Consider the following 17,248-nt stretch of genomic DNA (forward strand, 5'->3'; position numbering starts at 1 on the left):
TGGATGTGCGGTGCTATTGAGGTCAGGGCTAAACATTTTAATAATTTATTGGACCGATTGATAGGCAATGGACTGTCTAATAGACAATACACTGAATGGTTGGTCTGTAAGCAAGTGATGGCAAATACGGACAGTTTGTGTCTAACTATCGGTGGTTTCGCTAAACTAAATAAATCAACATTTATTTCGGTAAATTTCAGAAAAATGTTCAATTATAAATTATATATTATTTTAATTACTTATTTTATTGTTATTTTAGATATTGACATTTATATTAAACTATACGGTTATACTTTTTCAAACAATAAAATAAAAATATTATTAAAAGTTGGTTCAAATTCATTCATTTTTCATAAAAGTATAATTTAGATATTCTGTATTTATTATTATAAAAAATTAATTTGTAAAAAACACTATAGTTTTTGTTTATTTATTAGTTTATATAATAATTAAACAAACAAAATAAATGTTTAGCAAGCATATTATATTTTCGTACTATAAAAAATTTAAAATTAAAATTTTAAAAATCAATAATAATAACACATAATAAGTTTTATAATAAAATCATTTATATTATTATATAATTATCACATTTTTAATTAACTGTATTCAATTATGACAATAGAGTAAATATGTTAAATAAATTAATGAAATATAAATATTTTATAATATCTATTATTACTAAAAAAAATAATTAATTATACACTACAATATTATTATATAAATGCATAACACAATTACAACATAATAATTAATTACTAATTTATTCAATAGCATACAGTATTTTAGTCTATTGAATAATTTAATACAATATTATTATTATTATTATTCATTTGCATTTTAATAAAAAATATACACAAATTACAGTTTAAGTGTATTTAGATTTTGAGATAATAATATCAAGAATTTTAATATGAAATTTATAATTATATTAATTAATTTGTTTCGAATACTAGGCATTACATTTGGTGGCTTAAAACTAACTAGATCAATTAGTAATAATTGTAATGTAACAAAAGTTACAAGGTCCAATTACTGGATATATTATGGTTATATCTATTCATTAATATTTATTGTTTTCTATAGTATTTTACGCTATAAAGTAATTGTTAACTATTTTAGTATTTCTGCTAATTTTACAATTGAACAATTATTTCATTTAATATACAAAATAACAATTTATATAAATATTATAAGTTTACTAAGTTTTATAAATAGTAACAAATTGTTTAATTTAATCGATAAACTGGTTAACATTAATAATAAACATCATTTGAAAGTTAAATTGACAAATAATATATCAAATATTATTACTATTATTATACTTTTACTAATTTATATAATAAGTGTATTATCAATAACAATAGTATCGGGATTAGTATTTGCCGAATCAAACATTTATTTTGGTTTATTAAATGGTTTATTAGTTTTCTTAAAATATATTTATCAATGGCTACATCCGTCTATATGTTTGCTTATATCATACTATTATTGTATGCTTTATAATCATCTGATTGATGACTATACTAACAATATTTTCATATCAGAAGGTAATTTGGTTTTAATTTAGTTTTTTTTTATTAGAATTAATAATTTATTATTTAATATTTTTTTAAAAGGCAAACAAATTGATTGGTTTCTAAAATTGCATAAAACAATTAAATTGATTACAAAACTTAAACAATTGATGAATGATTTGAATAATTGTCTGTCAAATATAATATTAATGCAAACAATTTATAATATTCAAATGATTATGTATGGTATATACTATACGGTAGTGTTTAATAATTTAACAATATTTGATAAACGAATAATTGTAATATATTTTATGATAATTAACTCTATTATTGAGATAACTATTACTTGTTGGATATGCGGTAACATTGAGGTCAGGGCTAATCATTTTAATGATTTATTGGACCGATTAGTAGTCAATAGACTGTCGGATAGACAATACACTGAATGGTTGGTCTGTAAGCAAGTGATGGCAAATACGGACAGTTTGTGTCTAACTATCGGTGGTTTCGCTAAATTGAATAAACCAACACTTATTGCGGTTAAAATATTTTATTTATATTTTTAACAATACTTTATTATAGTATATTAATTATATATTTTATTTATTTTAATAGATATTGACATTTATATTAAACTATACCGTTATATTAATTCAAACAATAAAATAATTTAGTTTTTTATATAAAATATGAAAATAATACTATTAATAATATTTGTTATAAATAATAATTTATAAAAATATTTTAATTATATGATAAAATTATTAATAAAAATTTGTATGTAATGTGAATAATATTTTAATTATATAAATGTTTGTTTGTTTGTTTGTTATAAATAATGTAAATTATGAATATAAATAAAATAATTAATTTTAAAAATATAAATTAATTTATTTTTAATATAATAAAAATACTGTATTTTGTATAATATTTTATAGAAAACATGTTAATTTACAATAAGTATATCTAAAAAGTAATTATTTTTCTATTACTTTATTCCATAGAAATAGTTATATTAATGTATTTTAATGAATAGATTTATTATACAAACTATTATAATTTCAAATAAAAAAATAAATGTATTTCAATATTAAAATTCAATATTTAATTAAATATTTTTTTAGAAGTAATTTAATTTTTATAAAAATATACTCTAATAGTTTTATTTATGTAACTAACTAAAATTAATTATATTAAATTGTTTTAAGTGATTAAAATATTATTGCAACATTTTCAAAATATAATGTAAAGTAGTATAATAATAATAATAATTTATTGAACAGCATATATATATATATATGATAACATACGCTTGTTTTATAATAAAAAATAGTATAATATTATAAACAAAACTATTATTTTACAATTAAAATAAATTAAGTTAATTAATGTATTAGATATAAAAAACATTTTTACTTATTGTTTAAAATAATTTAATTAATTAATCAATATATTACAATATTAATATTAATTTAAAATACAGTAATAAAATATTTATCTATAGTATTATTTGACATACAATAGTAATATACAATATTATTATTGTATATATGCAAATTATTATATAATATTATTCAATATTAAATTTGTAAATTGTAACAAAAATGAATTGTAAATATTTAAATCTATTAATTAATTTTTATCGATTATTTGGCATTACATTTGGTGGTCTAAAACTAACTAGTTTAGCATCAATAAACTACCATGATAATAGTAGTAAAGTAAATGTATCCAGAAGCAAATACTGGGTATATTACGGCTATATCTATGCATTGATTATTATCATCTTAAATGGTATTTTACACTATAAACTATATAATTACTATTATTATCAAAATGTTTATAATAGCACATCATTTAATTCAATGAATATATTATTTCATCTTGCACATTTCTTAAATATAGTAATTGTAACAATTTTTGTCAATAGTAAAAATTTATACAAAGTAATTTATTTATTTTCAAAATTAATCAATGAAAATAATTATCATTATAATTGTAAAAAACTTAAATTTGCTAATAATAACAATAATTCACTGTTAATAATATGTATTATTTTGATAATTACTATAATTATCATAGTATTTGTATCCATATTATCAGCAATTAAATTTGTCCAAGTAGATATTAGTTTTGGACTATTAAGTGGTTTATTAATTTTAATCAATTTTTTATATCAATGGCTATATCCGTGTATATGTTTGGTTATATCACACTATTATTGTACACTTTATAAACATATGATAGTTGAGTATAGAAGCAAAATAATTGTATCAAATGGTATGAATTAAAATAATATTTATTTTATTTTATTTTTTAAAAATAACTTTTTAAATCTGTTTTATTTATTTTGATTAAAAATAAATAAGGAAAACAATTTGATGGCATATCAATACAATTTCTGAAAACTGCAAAATTTATTACAAAACTTAAACAAATTATGTACAAAATAGATAATTGTTTGTCAACTATACTATTAGTACAAACTTTGCATAATATTCAACTAATTATGTTTGGTATCTATGGTACGGTAGCTTTCTTCAAATTTATTACATTTGATACACAAATAATTGTCATATCGTTTATTATATTTAACACTTTTATTGAGTTAACAATTACTTGCTGTATATGCGGTGCTATTGAAGTTGAGGCTAAATATTTTAATGATATATTGGATCAATTGGTAGTCAATGGACTGTTTGATAGACAATACACTGAATGGTTGGTCTGTAAGCAAGTGATGGCAAATACGGACAGTTTGTGTCTAACTATCGGTGGTTTTGCTAAACTGAATAAATCAACATTTATTGCGGTTAAAATTTAAATTAAATTTTAAAAAATATATATTATTTTTTAAACTAATAAATAATGTTATTTTTTTGTTAATTTTACAGATATTGACTTTTATATCAAGTTATATTATTATATTATTTCAAACTATAAACTAATTATATTACTTTAAAACTTAAAACTCTATTATTTTTAAATAATATATTTAAATCAAAAAAAGTATGTAATTGTTAATAAACTTTATTTAAATTGTTTATGCATTAATCTATGTTTTTTAATTATTTATTTTTAAATATAAACAATTTCAATCACATCTATTTAATTGTACAACATTAAATACTATTGATTATTGTAAAAGTTATTTTATCAAAAAGATTAAACTAATTAAAATAATTGTATAGAGTATATAATCAATAATATTTTTATAATATTAAATTTAAAATATATGACATTTAAAATATATATAATAATAAATCATTAATAACATATATAGTAAGTTATTTTTTTATAAACAAAACAACTTTATCATACTATTAAAATATATTATTAATAAACTAAATATATTTTTTTAAAACTTTTTTTTTACATACTATATAAAATTACTTCAAATAATCAATACATTACACTATTATAATATTCAATTAAAATGTACTATTTATGATAATTTAATCTAATTATTTTTTTTAAAAGTATATCTACTAATAGTGTATTATTTGTCATAATGTAGAATAATTATATATATATATATATATACTGTATATATATTTTATATTCAAATTGATTTATATTAACTTTTATTTATATTATTGTTAATAAAAACAATGTCTTATAAATATTTAAATCTATTAATTAATTTGTGTAGACTATTTGGCATTACATTTGGTGGTCTAAAACTAACTAGATCATCATCGATATACTACCATGATAATTGTAGTAGAGTAAAAGTATCCAGGAGCAAATACTGGTTATATTATGGCTATATTTATGCATTAATTGCTATTATTTTAAACGGTTTTATATATTATAAAATATATAATTACTATTATCATATTAATGTTAGTACATCATTCAATTCAATGAATTTAGTAGTTCATCTTGGACGTTTTATAAATGTAGTAATTTTGACAATTTTTATCAATAGTAAAAACTTATACATGGTAATTTATTTAGTTGCCAAACTAGACAATGATAATAATTTTCATTATCATAATTGTAAACATAAATTGACTAATCATAATAATAATTCACTGATAATAATATGTATTATTTTGATAATTTATATAATTATTTTATTATCTATAACTATATTATCGACATATAAATTTATCCAAGTAGATATTTGTTTTGGACTATTAAAAGGTTTATTAACATTTATTAATTTTATATATCAATGGCTATATCCGTGTATATGTTTGCTTATATCACACTATTATTGTAAGTTTTATAATCATATGATCGTTGACTATAATAGGAAAATAATGTCAACAAATGGTATGTATTAGAATAATATTTATTTTATTTTATTTTTAAAAAATAATATTATTATTGATTTTATTAGATGAGATATCAATACAATTACAAAAAACAGTAAAACTTATTACAAAACTTAAGCAAATTATGTACAAAATTGATAGCTGTCTGTCAACTATACTATTAGTACAAACTTTGCATAATATTCAACTAATTATGTTTGGTATCTATGGTACGGTAGCTTTCTTCAAATTTATTACATTTGATACACAAATAATTGTCATATCTTTTATTATAATTAACACTTTTATTGAGTTTATTGGACCGATTGATGAACAATAGACTGTCGGATAGACAATACACTGAATGGTTGGTCTGTAAGCAAGTAATGGCAAATACGGACAGTTTGTGTCTAACTATCGGTGGTTTCGCTAAATTGAATAAATCGACACTTATTTCAGTTAATATTTTATTTTTTTTAAATAATAAATTAATTTCCATTCTTATATACTGTTTTTGTTGTTGTTAATTTTACAGATATTGACTTTTATTGCAAGCTATATCATCATATTGTTTCAAACTATAAAATGATTATTATATACTTTAATACCTTGATAATATTATTTAAATATTTGCATAATCTTAAAGTAAAAATATCCAATTTTATATTATTGTTATTTTTTAAAATTGCTCTTATCTTAATTATATTTAAAAATATAAAATATAAATTTATTTAGTATAATAAATTTCTATAAACTAACTAGTTATAATTTAAACATTGTAATTACAAATAAAATTAGTAAATAAATAAATTATATATTATGATTCACAATATATTTTTTAAATAGTTTACCAAATAATCGTATTTGTTATAGAAAAATATAAATATCTAATAAATGATTGATAAGTAAATTATATTATATTATTAATACAAAAGTAAATAAAAATCAATATTCTATTACTTTTACCTATAGATATGTGTCGCTAATGTAAGTCATTTTGTATATACTTTATGGCAAAACATTGATATACAAACCACTCTCTCTCTCTCTCTCTCTCTCTCTCTCTCTCTCTCTCTCTCTCTCTCTCTCTCTCTCTCTCTCTCACACACACACACACACACACACACACACACACACACACACACACACACACACACACACACTTAGAAAGCATGTCTTTTTTTGAATGAAGAGTATTTGCTTTTGCCTAATATAATGTAATGTTATTTGAGTGCTGTATATACAGTACAGTACTGTATGTTATATGAATCGGTAGATAAATCTTACGGTGCGCTTGTGTGGCATTGTCTGGTATTGCATGTGTGTGTGTTTGTGTGGTGTCGACATACAAAATGAGACAAAACTGTTGTGTGTTCAGCGATAACTTTGCGATATCTGAGAGACAACCTCTTCCTAATGGGTTCTTAACTATAATACCAGTGCTCTCTCTCTCTCTCTCTCTCTCTCTCTCTCTCTTTACTCTCTTTACACTTGACTACAAGCCTACAGATTCTCTCATAATATACAGTATAACATAAAACACAATAAGAATATTCTTAATATATATAACCTCTTATAAAATAACAAATAAATAGTGTATTATATTGCCTATCAATATAATAACAGTTAGTGTGTTTGAGTGTGTGAGAAAAAGCACAGAAAACTACAGTACATCACACATACACTACACACACACACACACACACACACACACACACACACACACACACACACACACACATACATACATACATACATACAAACACATACCATACTTATGCCAACAACAACCGGTGCTTTTGGATAAAGTCATTCCCAGAGCATTGACTACTAGTGTTAGGGATAGAGAGCATCAGTTATGAATGTGATGTAAACTTTCCTAAACGTGTGTAATATAAATATAAATATATATATATAGTATAAATATACTAATATTTATAACATAATGATCACAATAATTAATTCAACGTAAACTATAAGACAAATAATATTTATTAGTTAACAATCACTATGTAATCTAATACTTAAATAAAAAAAATGTTTATGTTTAAATTTTAAAATGTTATTTTAAATAATATTGAATTGTTGGCGTTTTTACAATTTTTATTATAAAAAGTTCATATATATTTTTAAAAAATTATGATATCAGTATTGTTAATGTGTTCAACTAAGACTATATATCATTTATTGATAATTTTATATTTCTCTAATATATCAATAACTTATTGCATATCATATGATAAAATTCCTATTGGTAAGTTTATAGAAAATTAATTTTTCTTATTATTAAAAAATTGTTATTAATATATAAATGATTGAATATAAATTATTTTTTAAAATAAAGACTATATTTATATAGTGTTATTACATAGAATAAATATTTAATATTTTTTAGAACTTAAAATTAAATAAATTTAAAATTTAAAAATTTGATAATTTTGATAATATAAATATATAATTTTATCATTTAGGTTATTTCTAATATTATGCATATTATTATCTATTATTTAAATTAATTATATATTAAATTAAAAGTTTTAGACACTTTTTTAATATTTAAAGTATTAATATTTATTAAGAAAATAGACTAGTTTTAAATTAGTTTAGCTAAAATTTAATATATAATATACGATTTACAATAATTATCAAAAAATATTGCATTTAATTTATTATTTAATTAAATTTCAACAATAAATTATTGTCTTTTTTATTAATTATAGAGAATTATATTAATTATTCCTATAATATTAATCTTTTATTTTAACATATTAGTAGAAAATTTATACGTTTAGACTTATACAGGACTATAATTTTGTTATCAATGTCTACTGTACTTTACATGTTTTCAATATTGTGTAATATATAATATATATTACTGTACATATATTATATAAATTTAATATATTGAATATATCACATATACTTAAATTATATTTAATATTATACAACTAATATTATATTAATCATTAAGAAAGTTGGTTTATTATTAATTATATTCAGTTAATATTGCGATTTAAAAAGATTAAAATTAATATATGTCTGTGTATTGTATTTTGTAGATTTTAATTAATAATAATAATCACAATTTATTTTATTAAATATCTTAATCTTTTTATTGTTGTTGTTATGGTATGTTATTGTTAATAAAATTTATTATTTATTCAACAACAAAAATTATTATCAAAGTGACCATTAATCAATAAAGTAAATAAATTTATATTTTAAAATAATTTACATTATAATATAATAAAAATTACACTATATATATGTGTATATTTTAAAAAATATGCAAACAAAATAAAAACTTTTTATAGTTTTTAAAAATATATATATACTTACATAACATTATATTTGTATTTTTTTAATATGTATACTAAAAGTTAAAGTTATAGAAAAAACGGATATTAAAAAAGAAACTTTTTTCTCAGTTAGCTATTTAACTATATTTCTAATACTACTACTACTACTACTACTACTACTACTACTACTACTACTACTACTACTACTACTACTACTACTCAATTGCTAGTAGTTATTTATTTTTGATGATACATAGTAGTGTACATACATATTATCTATGTATATGTCCTATACCTGTCTAACCCTCTCTCTCTCTCTCTCCGAAATACAGGTGCAATATTTATGTCGGGAAATGAGGAAATCCAGAGCGCCTTCAGGTATGCCATAACTGTTCACAACAGAAATGATTCAAATCGTTTCAAAGTCGATCCGATTATCGATGTCGTCGACACCGATGATCCATATGTTGTCACCCGACAGTGTAAGCTAAGCAACAAATTTTTTGTTTATTGTTTTGTTTATATAACTACTAATTATTTTTTTTCACAAAAATAAAAAAAAATTTTGACAAATTTAATACTTTAAAAAAGTTAAATTATTATCTAAATATAGAAATTAGATTGATGTATAAATTTATTTTTCTAATATTTTTATAATTAATGAATATTTTAATCAAATTTAAAAATTATCTAATAGTTTAATTAAATTTTAATGTATTTTAAAAAATCATAATATTTGTCAAATTGATATAAATGCTTTAGCAATAGCTATAATTTACTAATGAATATATAAAAATTTTATTTATTATATGTTTATCTTTATCTTTGATGTCATCATTTTTTCCCAATAATTAAAGTCTCAATCAGTTGTCCATTAGTGTACAGAAAAGTTTATGAATAATTAATTGAGTTTAAGTTAATTTTATTGTTATTTTCGTTGTAATGTATATGTGTGCGTATGTGTATGTATGTGAGTGTTATAGAGAGTAAGGGAGAGTGTGTTATATATTGATATATGTGTGGGATATATATATATATATATATTATACACTATATGTAATATACTTTTAAAAAGATCATTAATGCATTTTCATTAATTGATTACTCATGAGATACATATGCTGTAAGTTAATGTACAATATGTTTGATTTCAGACAAGTTTTCTTTAATTTTTGTGATAAAGAGAGAAAGAAATAGAGAGAGAGAGAGAGAGAGAGAGAGAGAGAGAGAGAAATAAAGATAGAAAGAATAAGATATAATAGTTTAGTTATAACTTATAAATAAAATTTAATCATTTATTTTCAATTACTACTAAAAATTAACAATAAATAAATTGTAAATTATTTTATTTTATACTCAAGTAATAGTAATACTAAAATTTTATAATAGTTATCTATCTGACAATTAGTTTTATTGTACATTAAAATTTATAAACATTTTTATTTTATAATTGAAAATTTTTAATTTAACAAAATATATAGTATTTCTACAATTTAATTATCACTGCACTTATAATCATAATGTATAGTACAGTAAATAATTGACAACTTTTTCATATATGTGAACAATAGGTTATTAAATTATTATTATTATTATGATTAACATTATTGGTGGCAAAAGTATTGTACAAAAGTTAGTATTATTATTATTATTTTTGTTGTTGTTTTTGATGTACAATACATATAAATTTTGATTGACATTTATTTTCTACTTATATTAAATATTTACAAATAAACAGACATTGAAATAAATATAATAATGTTTGATGTAATAGCAAATTATTAGACAATATAGACAATGAAAATATATTTCATTTAGTTTTTTTTGTGTGTATTATTTATGAAATTGTGTGTTTCTAAACTTATATCTTATATATATATAACATAAATAGTTAACATTTGTTTTAAATTTTATTATGTCTTATATAAATGCCATGACATAAAACATAAACTGTTTATTAATGTGTTAAAAAGTAATATATATATAATAGTAAATACTTATGGTTAGGGTTAGATCAGATTCCCATACATTGTTTTTTTTATAACCAAAAGTTCCTAATGTTCCCTGCTCTCAATGGGAATTCCCAGGGTATCTATTTCATTTTTATTACAACCTATTAAATTCTAAACAACACATTTTATTATAATGTTTTTTAAAAAAACAATTATTACATTAAACTGTATTTTAAAAAGTTATAGTGATTAATATAGTCTCACTAAATTTATTGAATGAAATTTTTAAAAAATATATAAATAATTTTTTTTGTGAAAAATATTTAAGTTTCGGTACTATTTATTGTAATAATATTAAATATAATAATAAATATTGTAATAATAATATTTTCCGGGAACTTCCCATCACTGATATTGTTGATCGAACTCTATCTATAGTATACTACACTTTAATAATAATATTATTAAGTAATTGGTTATCAAATTGTGTTTTATTTAAATGGATTTTGTGCTTAAAAACCCATTTTTTAAAATAAAAAACATGTAAATAATCTGTTTTTTAAAAGTAATCATTTTATATGATTTTAATATTTATATCATTGGCTTATTATTATAGTAATAAAAGTTATTATAAATATAATTATTATTAAAGTTATCGCTTTTTTTAAAAAATATCGATTTATTCAAATTAAATGAATATAAAATATTTGGAAATTATATTTTAATTTTTAAAAAATATTTGAATATGTAATTTGTTTACTTATTCAAAGTAAAAATATTTTCATTTAATATGAAATATTTTTTTGAAAAAACAATTAATTAAAAAGGATTTATATTATTGATTTAGAAAACTAGTTTTTAATAGGATTATTGTATTACAAGATTAGTATAATAAATAATTTTGTAAAATAACAAAACATCAAATAAATATTGTATAATCATTATTATTAAGTCATTAAAAACTACTTTTAGATTGAAAAATACTATATAAAAATAATTATTTAGAAATATTTAATATTAGTTTTACTAAAACAATTATTTATATTTACAAAAAAACATTACATTATGTAATAAATTAAATTCATATAAAATACTTCAGATAAAGTGAGTTTAAATTTTATTTAAAATTGTGGGAACACTACAAATACAATATAAAACAATTATAATTAGGTTTTTAATTATTAAATGAATAAAGGAATTATAAAAATTTTCATTTTATTAATGTTGTTATTAATCGTATTTAAATTTATAATGTTTTGAAACAAAAATTTTTTTTTCGTATATTAATAAAAAGGATTATTAGTAGACAAAACTTTTTACTAATGAGTTATAACAAATAAGTGCACTTCAAAAAAAATATATATTTATTAAATAAAACTACTTTTTTTGTGAATATTTTATTTATTTATATAGACTTGTATATATTATATAAATTTTTATTTTGTGAAAAATCTATTTTTCTTGTATAATATATTATTATTATTATTATAAATTAATGTAAAAGCATTTTGAGTCACACTTTATTTATGTAAAATACATGAACAATATGTGTATATTATTTATGTATGATTTAATCCATATATACCTAATGTATATATAATATATATAGAATAAAACTATATATAATATAAAAATAAAATATTTTTTTTAAATTTCTAAAAAATTGAAACTAAAAAGGGAAATGTTAAATATTTATAACAACATTAAAGACAATATGTAAATTAAATAAAGTTTTTGATATATGATTTTATTTTTTTTACTTAAAAATAAAATTGTCTAATAAATCATATTTTTTTATAATAAACATTCAATTATTATAATTCAATTACCTGTATGTTAAAGGTATGGTAATTTTACATTACCTAGTACCATATACTATAAATTATTTATGTCAATAATATATAGTCCATAAATTTTAGAAAATTAATAGTATAAATTAAATTTAAATTGCAAATAATTTTTTTTATAAAAAATATTTTATATATTAAAATCCATAATATATTTTTAATGATTTTATTTAACATATAAAATATATAAAATTGTCATATCAATAGTTTTCCCATTTGTATTGATTTAATATTATTATAAATATTTCAATTATATGATGTATAGTTTGTAAGCTTAAATATATAAATTTTAATATTAAATATAAAATCAATAGAAATAAATAAAACGTTAGTATTTTACTTGAAATCACAATATCTTTCAATAAAATCTATTTTGATATTATAATAATTATTTAAAAATATTTTATTATTTGTTATGTAGTGAAAAAATATACAAAATATAATAAATAACTAAAAGTATAATATTAAACAAATAGATAAATGTTAATATTATTTTTAATAATTACTATTAACTAATGTTTTATATTAATAAAAATAATATAGTTTATTTACTTTAATAAAAACATTAAAATTTCATAGTTGAATTTTTTTAATAAGTTTTCAATACATATAAATATGGTATAGTTTAACAAATAAAAATGTTATATAATTTTTTTTATATGTAATGTTTTTTTTATAGATAAACATAATACAGTGGTAATAATAATAATATTAATAACAAAAACAACATATAACATACATTAGCTTTCAAGTAATTTTGTTATAAAATAACTTTAATACAGAATATACTGTATATATAAAATAAAACATAAAATATTCCAATAAATGTAATAATATTAAACACAATATGTAAATAAATAAATATATGATATTTATTTTTGAAAAAACATTACCAAATATTTTTTTGTAGACATCCATAAAAATTCAGTGCCGTATTAAAAAATTTATTATTATATTATTTCAATCTTTCAAATGTATTTAATAAAAAATTTAAAATCAATTTTTTATTACATTTTTAGAAATATTAAAGTATGTATAGCTAACAAAATAATACAGAATATATATATATATATATATATTAAAACATATATATAATATATTAATGTTTACTTAAATTTTGTTTAATATTTACATTTTTGTAGAATTCAAAATTTTATTTTTTAATATATTATTTTTCATTCAAAAAAAGTCAATTTAAACAGCAATAATTTTTTTAGTATTGTTTAACTATAATTTTTTTTAAAAACTTATTTAATTATTTTGAAAAAAACAAAAAAAAACAATATTATATTTCATACAATTTAATTTTTTGATTTTTAACAAAAACAATGTAAAGTTATATATAAATATACATTGCATAAGACTTTCAATGAATTTACATTTTATTCAAGTTATTCAAAAAAATAAAATAAATTACAACAAATGTAAAAACTAAAAAGTAATTTACGGATAAATAATTTTTATACCAAAATGATAAATAATTTTCAACAGCTTTAAGGGTTATAAACAAAATATTGTGTAAATTATAAATGTTTATTATTATTTTTTATTAAAAAAACTAATTTATAAATAATTACTTTTTAAAATGTTGTAGATTTTATAATATTTAACTTTATATTATAAAATTTAATCTAAATACTTTAATGTCCGATTAGTTATTAATCTAATAGTTTTATATATAATAATTTAATAAATGATTTGTTAAATAAACTGTTTTATTGTATTTTATATTAATTGATTTTAGCTAAATAATTTATATAAAGCAATTATTACTTTACTATTAAATTAATGAATTTATGAAATAAAATAAATAATTAATTATTTTTTCTTATAAAACAATATTTATGTTTGTGAAAAATTTATTATATAATACATTGTAATATAAATTAAAAACTAAACACATAATCTTATACCATATTGTTTATACATTATGTAGTACTGTACTTGTAATTATATATATATAAATAGTAAATATAAAAAACAAGTTTTTGACAATTTTTTTTTATAAAAAATGATATGACACACACATATACAGACACACACACACACACACACACACACACACACACACACACACACACACACACACACACACACACACACACACACACACACACAATCACATATAAACATATGTTGCTCCCAAATGACATACTAGTAGTGAAAGTAGTAGTAATAGTAGTAGATATCCCTCGCGGATAAAAATCACATTAAAAACGATTGAATTTTTTTTAACAACTGAACAAAAAAATATTTTTTAAAAAATAAGATTTTTTTCTCTATATTTTTTTTGTCAAGAATTGATGTTTGTATGAAAACATAAATAATAATAACACAACTCTTTTATCTGATATGACTTAAGTGTTGTTTGTATGTTATGTTGTGTTTGTGTTGTGTTGTGTTTAGATGCTTAACAAATATGACACTCAATAATATATTACTGTCTGTCTATTGATGATGTCTATTGAATATATGATTTTATAAAGTGATTACTTTTATTTTCAATACTTCACTATTGCTTCAGGCATTGTCTAGACAGCTGCTGTCCAACAAAACAATAGTAAAACCACAAAATAAAAGTAAAATTGGTATTAAAAAAATAATTTATATATTTATATACAGAATATATATATATATATATATATATATATATATATATATATATATATATATATATATAGAGAGAGAGAGAGAGAGAGAGAGAGAGAGCATGTCATTTCTGAATCTGTTTATTACTATGAAATGCAAATAAATTTTTAGTTTAATATCCACACAATAAATAAATAAATACAGTAAAATTTTTAATATATTTAAAGTATTTTAAAACGAAATATTTGACAATAATTTATTTCAATATATTGAATTATATATTTAATATATTTAATTTATTTATATTTAAAGCAAAACACTATTTACCCAGTTCAAGTTGTATACTGTATAATAAATTTAATGTACAGTAAGATATAAGTTATATACAGTACAGTATATATATTATATAACTATAATAATTTTATTTTAATAATATTTACTGTACAAATATTATTATCATATTCAAAAAAGTAATCATTTGTAAATAAGATTATTATTTTCAAAGTTTTATATATGCTTTTAAATAAAATACAATAATAAACTATTCATATTAATTATCTTTATATTTATAATAATATAATATAATATTATTTGTTCAAAAATAGTTGAGTTATAATTTATAATTATAATCTATAAATACTATATATATAAACGATTATTATTATTAGTATTTAATACTTACAGTTTGTGTGTCTGATTGAGTGTCAGTTCTATATTAATGCCTAAAGCCTTATATAAAAGAAAAGTTTTTAACAGAGATTTTCTGGTGAAAAGCCACACAAAAAAAGATATAAAATTTATCTTAACTTTACTTAACATGAAGTGTCAAACAATTGAATTTAACAATGATTTATACACTTTGAGACCACTTTTTTGCCACAGATATATAATAATCTCTCTCTCTCTCTCTCACACACACACACTCACTAACGTATTGGGCATTTCATCTCACAATTAAAGGTGTATTTGTATTATATTGTCTTTTATAAACTTAAATTCATAGATATACAGAAAATAAAGTTATTTTTAGTTTAATGTTATTTATTTTTTTGCTTTTATTAGTCTTTTATGTTTTTTCTTTAGTCATTCATTTAAATTATGTGTTTCACACACTCACTCACTCACTCACTCACTCACTCACTCACTCACTAACTCACTCACTCACTCACTCACTCACTCACTCACTCACTCACTCACTCACTCACTCACTCACTCACTCACTCACTCACTCACTCACTCACTCACTCACTCACTCACTCACTCACTCACTCACTCACTCACTCACTCACTCACTCACTCACTCACTCACTCACTCACTCACTCACTCACTCACTCACTCGCTCACATACATATAATATAATTTTGTTTGACATATTAGATGACAATTGCTTTTAAAACTTTGTCTATTAATATAACTCTTATGTGAATATTTTAGATAATATTCTACTTTATATATGTTTTTAAAAAAATATTTATAACATTTTTCTATTTATGATTTTAGTGTTTATTTCTGTTTTATATAAAAAAAAAATTTAGAAAACTATTTGAAAAACAATGAAAAAGTAATAATGTATTATAAAAAAAACATTTTTAGCATATTTTATTATGAATTTTTATTTCTCTCAAATGCAACATTTTATACATTTACTGTATATTTATATTCAATTTATATTAATATATAATTTTTATTTTATTAGCTTAGTCACATAAACGTTTATATATATATAAAATATAATATTACTTAAGATTTTTTGTGACAATAAAAATAAAAAACAATAA

Source organism: Oppia nitens, unplaced genomic scaffold, assembly GCF_028296485.1.
Source record: "Oppia nitens isolate AA-2021 unplaced genomic scaffold, nextdenovo-longstitch-racon4-pilon3 scaffold7_pilon_pilon_pilon, whole genome shotgun sequence".
Taxonomy (NCBI): Eukaryota; Metazoa; Arthropoda; class Arachnida; order Sarcoptiformes; family Oppiidae; genus Oppia; species Oppia nitens.